At 40.7% G+C, this 10,245-nt stretch overlaps 1 pseudogene; it reads right to left on the bottom strand.

Annotated features, from left to right (window-relative positions):
• Nucleotides 1-2,309: 2,309 nt before the first annotated feature.
• On the bottom strand, nt 2,310-3,341 carry LOC100735477 (splicing factor 45-like; annotated as a pseudogene).
• Nucleotides 3,342-10,245: the final 6,904 nt, after the last annotated feature.

Here is a 10,245-nt window from a genome sequence, read left to right as displayed (position 1 = left end):
TTTATTTTTTCTGAAATTCTGTATAACTTGTACCTTTTTTCTGTTTTTTTTCTCCTTAAATAAAATTAAAAATAAATAAATAAAAAATAAAAGAGGAGAGGTTGACTTTGGCTTATGGTTATCGTTCATGGTTTCTGGCTCCAAGGGGAAAATGACATCGCAGAGGGGCATAGTAGAGGAAAAGTTGCCCATACTACGGCAACCAGGAAGAAGACAGAGAAAGGAGGAGCCAGGGGGGAGATGTGTCACAACCCAGGAACCCGCCTCTTCCCATCAGATCCTGCCTCCTAACAAATTCAGCTGTGTTGCCCTCATGATTCAATCACATTCCAGAGCCCCACTTGTGAGTGCATGAAGTGTTGGGGGCCTTATCATAATCCAGTGTAATACAAGGGAAAAAATAACCTGTGAACTACAATTTATCTGCAATCTGATGAACTTCATAGAATAACCATGAGTCCTCTCATTTCGTTTTCTTTTTTTTTTTTTTTTCCTCATTTGGTTTGAATACACCTGCAATCTCAAGGACTTAATCATTAGTATCAAATTTCTGAGAAACCATCTGAGAGAAAGGGGAAAGTGAGAAGAAAGATGATGTGTTGGTTGGTATTTGTACACACAGTTCTACTGCCTGAAGTTTCCTTGTCATGCACCGTCCCAGCATTTGTTTCTTTGATTCTATGAATTACCTCAACAAATTTTGGTTAAGGCTTAAGATGGTTTATATTGCTTTTTCCTTCTTTCTTTCAAGCAGAAAATTCTCAATAGCAGCAGATCCTTGTAGATAAACCTTTTAATTCTGGTCTGGGAGTTAGACATACAAATTTTGTTTCTCCTATTCTAATTCCCAGATAGGAAAGTCTATAAGTTACCCAACAATTCTGGCATTGTCTTTGGCTGAGGAGAGAGTCTCTCCATTTCTTACAGATCTAAATTCTAACACTGAGGAAGCCTATCCTACATGTTGATCCAAGAAACTGTGACATGCTGGGAGGGACCTTTGGAAACGTATTTGTATAAAGACCTACTGGGAAACATCATCAGGAACTTCACATAGATGGTTGGGTCTCATGGCGCTTGTGGAGGACTCAACCAGTGGGGTCATCACAGCCTCTTGGGTGCCCCAAACAGCAAAGGACTCAGCCTGAGCAGGAAGGCACACAATACTGGCTGTCGTTCATGATGATTCTCTGATTGATCAAAGGAAGTGAAGCTAAAGTTTCTTGATAGAAGGACCAACAAGAAATATAAAGCAACTCATAAGTGAAGCCTCATAAGTGAAGCCAAGCCGTTAGAAGGTAACGCTTTCCCAGTACTGGAGGAATAGTACAGTGCTGACCATTAGTAATGCCAAGCCCAATCTATCAGGAAGAGGTAGTGGTATTGTTAGAGAACAGTCCCGATTAAATGTGATCTTTTGTCCCAACAGATTACTGAACCAATTAAAAAAAAGATCGAGAATAAAAAAGTGACCATCCCCTTGATTAATAGTAACAATGATGTTGGAGAATTCAAATTTCATTTGGAGGCAGATGGAATTCCTCAAACTAAATTACAGATTGGCCTGCACAGTCTTAGGGGTTTCCATATTGAAACCTACCTGGAGGGAGGTTTCTAGGGACCAAACACCGGCCCTCGAATGTAATAAGCAGGCACTCTGCCACTCGGCTAGACACACCCACTTCTTAGTCTCCAAAACCCATTTTATAATTCAGTCCTCCTTCCTTATCCTCTTTTCATTGCTGTAGTCTGAGAAGGAAGGACCATACCCTTTAATTTCTTTATCATGGAAAGTGTAATATAGAATAGAAGAGCATAATAAACACCCCACATACCTTCCACCCAGCCTTAGCAATTACCAACATTGTGCTATTCTTGAAAATCTATGCTGCCAGACAGTCCTTACTCCTAGTTAAATAATATGTTTTAAACAGTTTCTTTAGAATATAATTTATATGGATTGAAATACAAACTTGCATCTAAATCTTAACTTTGGCTGGATACACTTATGTGACCTGCGGCCCCCAAAATCTCAGCCTCCTCAGAAGTCCCTCCTGTGAATCTCCTGTGACCTCCCCCAAATGTGCCAATCACTTGGATTGTTTTTTTCTTTATATGCATTTATTTTGCCTGGTTTTGATTATCACATAAAGGAATCAAGAAGTATATACTCTTCTATTGATTTTTAAAGGATTTTTATACTGTATTAAAAATCATAAAATTAAAAAAAGAATCAGTCAATGTGTATATCAGAAGTCCCTGCAGAAGTTCCGGGATTCACCAGCTTTGCCCAGCTCTGCTTAGATCTTTTAAGGGTCATGTTTTGCTTCATCATCAGGGGCACCAGGAATCTCAAATATCACACAGTTGGCAACTTTGCCATATTTTTCACATTCCTACCTGGTTTCTTCTCCAACTTCTGCTCCAAACATGTTCCTCAGTGGGACCATTTTTGGAGGACATTTGAGTATTTCAGTGAATGAATTAGCATCCGACTTCTTCGATGCAGCTTGAGACTCACGCTTCTCTGTGGCATCGCCCACAATGACCTTGCTGCCCAGCGTGCTGGTCCTCTCCACCGACAATGCGGTGCTCAGCCCCTGGCGTGCTTCCCCGGACCCCGGCCTCCCGAAGACACACTTCTACATGAGCTCATGGGCTACTGTGCCTCCCATGTCAGCAAGGAAGGATTGCTAGGCCCAGCTGGAGATCTTGGCCTACCCCGGTCCTCATATATTGGGGGAGGAACAGCAGCTTTGGATGACTGTGATAGAGGTTTTGCTCCTCTTCATAGGGAAAATCTTGGGGTAACTCCTTGTCTTTCACATCAGGTGTGATAGCAGCTCCTCCCAGGCTGCTTTTTCTCTTCTCCCATTCATAATCTTCATCTTCATCAGACTCTGGTCTGGTCTCTGGCTTCATGTCTGTCTTTACGCCCCTTTCCCCCTTTCTTCTACGTCCTTCTGTCTCTCCAGCTCCACCTGGCTCTGTCATGCCTCTGGTTGGCACATCACGACTTTGTCAGAGTCATTAGGAAATATAGGATCCTATTCGTCAGCTAGAGGAGCCAGACCTTCTCCTGTGGAAACCCCACTGGGAACGGGGTGCTTCTGGCCTGCTGCAGCATGTGGTGGTGTGTCCACAATCTGCTGGTCGTCTCTGAAGTCACCTGGCTTTAAGTCAATGACTGGAGCAGAAATGGTACTGTTTGTACTTTGGCTCCGCTTGAGCGAAAGCCACCTTCTTCACCTGAAGCTGACACTGCAGCAGCTTACAGATTTTGGAGCAGCCTTCTGTTTTTGAGTCAGTGGTTACCACTCCAGGTCATCATGCAGAGACATCTTTTTGGTTTAACACTGGCCATGGGCCGTGGCTGGGAGCCTGGGGGCACTTGGCTAAAGCCCCAGACTGCAGGAGTCTGCGGTGGCACCTGATCCCACCAAGTCCATGGGACCCTCTGCAGCACCGGTACATACTCTTTCCACTGGCTTCTTTGGACTCACCACAATGTCTATCGAATGGCTTCATGATGTATCAGAAATTCATTCACTTCTATTGCCAAATAGGACTTGATTATATGACTACAGCTAAATTTGTTTATCTGGTTCATAGACGTTTGTGTTCTACACTAGCAGACCATTGTGAATTAAGCTGCTATCAACACATCACTTTGAATATATTTATTTCATATCTCTAGGATAAACAGAAATATAATTGTTGGGTTAAAGTGTATATATCCAAGAACAGGCAAGGAGAACTGGAGTTGGAGAGGAAAGAGAAAGGAAGGGAAGGAGATTTAAAAATAATTAAGGTGTGTTATCCACCAAGGAATGTAATCATTATATACTGCAAACACGTGCTAATAATGCATAAAACTTTTTTATAAAAAAAATCAATCAAATAGCCAGGGATTTATCACCATGGCTTAAGTGCCTGCCTGGCAAGTGTGAGGTCTTGAGTTTGATTCCTGGTACAAAAAATAAATAAATAAAAATCAATTAAATAATGATTAGTCTTATAAACATAAAATGTCAAAAGAATGCAGAAACAAAGAACGTAAACACTGATCACTTAAAGCTGTTTTTCTTGATTCGCAGACTGCAGGGAAAAAGAACAAGAAGTCACCAAGAAGCAAGCCCTTCCTGTGAATCAGCACCATGCACAGACCGCCGGGGAGACAGCCGGATGCCAGCCCCTTCCAGCACGCAGGCTGGGAAACAAGAGAAGCCAATCCCCCCATCCATAAGCAACCAACTGATCCAGAAAAACACAGGCTTAGATGATAGCTATTCAGGTAAAATACAATTTAATACTTGTACCGTTCAGTGTTTCATTGCCTTTGCAGGTCTAAGGCCAGTAGTCTGATCATCTATTCAGAGGATAACAATACACAGTGTGGCATCTATGGGGAGCTCCTTCTGAAGGTGGTAGCCACTGTTAATTCCCTATCATCATGTTTTGAAGTCCTGTACCGTTTTCATTGTTTTGTTGGGTTGCATTTTATTGTTTTGTTGTAGTTTATGGCATTGGCAGCTATTTTGAGAATAATGGGATTATTGTGGTAGCCATTTTGGATTCACTATTATTTTGTCTTGAAGTCCTTTATTGCATTCGTTGTTTTGTTCTTATTGGTTCTATTCTGTCCCGTTTTGGTTGATTTTTACTATGTCTGAAGGTATCTGCAGCTATTTTGAAGACAATAAGAAGCACTATGGTAACCATTGTTGATTTCCCATTATTTTGAAGTCCTGTGTCACACTGATTTGTTTTGAGGCTTTATTCTGTTTTATTTTGCTTATTTATTCTCTTTAAAATAAAAAAAAGCTATTTGTCTCATAAGGCAAGGATTGGGAGATGAAAAATAGAGAAATAACTGCTTGGCTAATAGCAGATTACTTGGAGTTATTTCTCTGTGAGAATGTAAGGATGTAAACAGTAGAGCAGAGGGAATCTCACTTCCTGTTGATTGAGAATTTTGATGCCTTTTGATTCCTTGGAAGGTTGGATAATAACTTAGTTTTGGTTTAGTTATTGGAGTTTTATTCTGATATTCCATCTGGTCTGTTTTGGCCTAGGGAGGAAGCTTGGTCCAAAACAAAAGCTTCCTGAAATTCTTACTTAATATACAAACGAACAGCCTGATGAAGAGACACGTAGTGTCCAGTTCTTAAAAGTCAGGATTGTAGGAGATGCTGTCCACATGGAGTTTCAGGGTGCCAGCCAGCCTCCCTGCACGAAGGCGTGTTTCGCAACTCAGAAGTTCTCTGGACCGTGTGCTTTTGCGTTTTCACAGAAACGTCACCATGCAAGCATGACTGACGATATCACCGCGTACTGGTGATCGGCCTAGTCCTGGACTCCTCGCTCCTGTGAGAGGGAGGCTGCGAGAGCATGGGTGGGGTAGAATTGAAAGTTCCAGCCCACAATCACAGGATTGCTCCTCTGGTAACCAGACCCCATCCTGAAGCTGTCCAGGAATCTCCCGCTGGCACGTTAGCACATAAGAGGACATTTGTCACTTGAAGGTCCCAAAGGCTTTAGAGGTGATGTGCCTATAAACCAAAAGTGAGATTGTTATACTCTTGTATTACACAGTATAAATGTATATATTATGTCACAGATCTCTCATGTTTTCTATTTAAAGTGTCTTTGCTTTATTCAAATTTGGATCTATAATCTACCTTAGATTAATTTTTATGTATGATACGAGGTGCAGTTAAAGTTTATTATTTTTCTATACAGACAGTTAATCATGGAACAAATTTCCTTTCGCCGTGTATTGAACAGCCCCCTCACCCCCACTGAATATACCTGACATGTGTGTTTAAAACCAACTGACTATATAAATCTGTATCCTTAGTAACACACACACACACACACACACACACACACAAATACACTGAAGTTTAGTTTCTAGTTTTCTATTCTTATAATAAGGTCTACATTTTTATGAATAAGTAATATGGGAGTGACTCAACTTGTACGGAAGTATATTGAAGGTGATGTACTATATGGTGACTCAAAAATTATTAGAGTAGGCAATCCATTATCCATTTTACCTTAAAATACTTTATATACATGGTGTAAACATTACTATAAAAATGTACTTGGTGTAATGTCTTAGGTGATTTTATTACTCAGTGCAATTAAGGACAATAGATTTGGTAAACTGCGTAGGAAAATGTCATTAAAATAGCAAAAGAAAAAATTCAGCCATTCAATCACACATACTTAGAGAGTCTGCAGGAGAGGAGCATGAAGGAACCTGTATTTATTTTCTATTTAATTTAATTTTCTTGAATTCAGATTTGTACATTTCAAAAATGAGACAATTCAACTTACTAGCATCGGAAGAAAAGATTTTTTGCATCATCTCAGAGCCACAGCTAACCATTGGCACGTTCTGGCTGGCAGGTCCTTATTAATGACAAATCTGTGTGGAATTTTTGATGGCGCCTTAGTTTAGTTCTCATTCAAGGACCTCGTTTTAAAGGGCACTTTCCTGTATCCTGATTGGAACTTTGAAAAACAAAGATATTTATATCTGGCTAAGAGCTACCAGAAGGGTAAAACAAACAAATTGACGGAAAAGAGACAAGATAAGTGTCTTACTTTGTTTTCAAATGTAGAGACAGTGAGATGAATATGACATTAATGTGGTAAAAACACAGGTTTTAACAAAACTGACAACAAGATCTTTGAAGAGGTCTGCCTCCCGAGACAAAAAAGCATTCTTATCCTTGAGGAGGACAGTTTTGAAATCAGAGATATGGATGAAGACATGTACATGCTGTACTTTGAGAATATAATTATAATAGAAAATTTTCTAACAGTACCAGAATAACTAAATAGGTACACAGCTATATGATAGGATGTATGCAACCTCTCAAATTCATAATCATGAATAACATACGTCATAAGAAATGCCCACAATAAGATGGAACTAAAAATTCAGGCATACACACATGGGCCCAGTGAAAACTAATTTAAAAGGACCACCCTCACAGAACAAATACTGGGAGAAAAATACCAAACCTGTGATGGTGGTAATCTCTGTATGATAAGAACATATATGATTTTATTTTTTTATAGTTTTCTTTACTTTTGAATTATTTACTAAAAATGTATGATTGTTATGATCAGAAAAATGATTCTTTAAGTTTGGTACAGGAAGTATATCACAAGTTACATATAACGAAGGATTTTCCACTCGGCTTTAGAAATGTATTTGGGAAATAGCAAGGGATCTAAGATCAAGGGAGAGCTGTATTGCAGTGTAATTTACTCGGTCTCTTTGTATTTCAATGACAGTTCCAATGAGCCAACTTTGATTTTGAAGAGCAGTTCGTGTAACCACATCCTAACAGCTTGATCATTCTCGTTTCTGGCCAGCTTCCTCATTCCCAGCTCTCTTAACACCACAAGCTGTCACTTTTGCAGTCACTTTGAACTGTTGGTTGCTTTGTAAACAGGCTGCTGTGCAGGAGACACGTGTCTATGTAAGTGCTGGGCTCTGTTTTGCATACGGGCCAGGTATAAGCAGCAGTAACAGCAATACTAGTAAGCAAGAAATATTTGTGAAGGTAGGTATGCATGCTTGATTTGTTGTCCAGAGAGATTGTCAAGAGGAAACACTGACAACTTTCAGCGAAAGATCTGAATTGGAGTCTCATTGACAAAGGACAAATCCTTAACTCCCTTGGGCTTTCAGCACATCTATGAATGGAAAAATTAAATGAATTTTGCATATCACTGAGTCAGTATTATGCTATCTACAAACCAGTGCTAAGGTTTATATGGAAAGGCAAAAAAAGAAAAAAAAAAAAAACTAACCAACACAATACTGAATGAACTTGGAAGGCGGCATTACTGGATAGCAAGACTTCCTATAAAACTACAGTCATCAAGACAGTGCAGTGTTATCGAAAGAATGAGCAAATGGTTCAGTGGAACAGGATAAACCGCAGATAAACTGATCCACACGAGCATATCAAGTGGTCCCGAGACATTGGAGACGATGAAGAAGGAATAGTCTTTTCAACAAATGAAGCCGGAACAACTGGACGTCAGCGCGTAAACATATAAACCTTGGCACATTCGTTTCTCTTTTCACAAAAATAGATGCATCGGCCTGATCATAGGCCTGGATGTAAAATGTAAGCCAATAAAATTCCAAGAAGATGACAAAGGAAACAATCTAAATGGTCTTGAATTCGGTGATGACCTTTTAGACACAATTAAAAAAAAAAAGCACAATTCATGAAAGAAAATATTGCTGAACCAGGCTTCATTAAAATGAATTTAAACTCTGTAACATTGTTAAGAGAATGAAAGACAAGCCTCCACTGACAAAATGTGTATTTGATAAGAGACTGGTATTGAGAATATCATACAAAAGACTCCTAAAATTGAACAAGAAAACAAACCTATTTAAAAATGGAGAGAAGGTCATTCGCAGACTGTGGGGAAGAGAATAGTAAGTCACCAAGAAGCAACCCTCCCTGTGAAATGGTGCCATGTGCAGGCTGCTGGGGGGACAGCCAGATGCCAGCCTTTTCCTATGAGTCAGCAACATTCACAGACTGCAGGGGAAGAGAAGAAGTCACCAAGAAGCAAGCTCTCCCTGTGAATCAACACCACACATAGGCCACTGGGGGAGAGGCAGATGCCAGGCCCTTCTGGTGCGCAGGATGGGAAACAAGAGCCATTGCTCCCCCAGCCCTGTAAATGACCAGCTGATCCAGAAAAACACAGGCCGCAGTGATAGCTGCTGAAGTAAAACACAATTTAACGCTTCCAGTGTTTAGGGTTTCACTGACTTTGCAGGTCTAAAGCCAATAGTCTGATCATCTATTCAGAGGATAACACGCAATGTAGTGTCTATAGAGGATCCCCTTCTGAAGGTGGTAGCCACTGATAATTCCCTATCATCTTGTTTTGAAGTCATGTATCACTTTCATTATTTTATTGGGCTGGGTTTTGTTGTAGTCAGGGGTTGTACACAGAGAACAATTCAGATCAGGACATGGAGTTTATAATATTTTTATAATGGTCACCGGAAGTTAACACAGGAAAATGCAGGAAATCTATCCACAACTCCAAAGACATATGTAGTCAAGAGCCTAAACCCCACAGCAATGTTCCACATGAGTCCCGATGAAAACCCAGAGCTCAGGACAACGCCTCCACGAGTCCAACTGGAGGTCCAGAGCCCACAAGAAGGACTCACGCCAGTCTGTTTTACGGATCCCTGTCGGGAAGACCCAAGGGTCAGCAGTGGAAGCCAGAAAGTCTGTGCCAGCAGGATGAAGGAGCTGTGCTAGTGGGATGAGGGTTCTACACTGGAGCCGAGAAGTCACACTCTCAACAAGCACCAGGGCTATCCTGAAAGGCACCACAGCCATCCTCAGTGACACGGAGGCCCTGAGGTCCTCCGATGACAAGCACAGTCCGGTACGTGCCAGGAAGCAGTGTGACGAGTTCATCCTGGAGACCACGCAGCATATGTCTTCCCCTCCAGAGCCAGGAAGCAATGCTCGATGTGAGGACCAAAGCTTTTCCAGGAGAACCAACAGCTCAGACAGCAACTCCTCGGAGAACCCACGATGCCTCCTTAACGCCTCAACCCCTAACACCTCCCTTCTTCTCCACCTATTTATCCTGGCAACTTTCCTCAGGTGGAGCCTCTTCACTCAATACCATGCTGATGTAATCCAGGTGGCGTTAAGTTGACCACCAGTTCTCAACCCGTAACAGGTTTTATTCTGTTTTATTTTGTTTGATTTTATTATATCTGATGGCATAGGCAGCTACTTCAGAGGTAACAAGGTATATTATGGTAGCCACTTCAGATTTACTACTATCTTGTTCTGAAGTCCTTTATTGCATTCATTGTTTTGTTTTCTTTGGATCTATTCTGTCCTGTTTTGGTTGATTTTTACTATGTCTGACGGTATCTGCAGCTATTTTGAAGACAATAAGAAGCACGATGGGGGCTGGGGGTTTAGCTCAGCGGCATAAGCACCTGCCTTGCAAGCAGGCGGTCGTGAGTTCGATCCCCGGTACCGATAAAAGTGAAAAAGACAAAAAAAAAAAAAAAAAAAAAAAAAGAAGCACGATGGTAACCATTGTTGATTTCCTATTATTTTGAAGTCACTTACACTAGTTTTGTTTTGATTGGCTTTATTCTGTTTTATTTTGCTTGGTTTTATTCTCTTTAAAATAAAAATTTTAAGAAAACAAACA

The sequence above is a fragment of the Cavia porcellus genome, unplaced genomic scaffold (assembly GCF_034190915.1).
Source record: "Cavia porcellus strain 051 isolate PalLab524CR breed Dunkin Hartley unplaced genomic scaffold, mCavPor4.1 scaffold_9, whole genome shotgun sequence".
Taxonomy (NCBI): Eukaryota; Metazoa; Chordata; class Mammalia; order Rodentia; family Caviidae; genus Cavia; species Cavia porcellus.
Note: the sequence above shows the minus strand (reverse complement) of the source record. Positions and strands in the feature narration are given on the sequence as shown.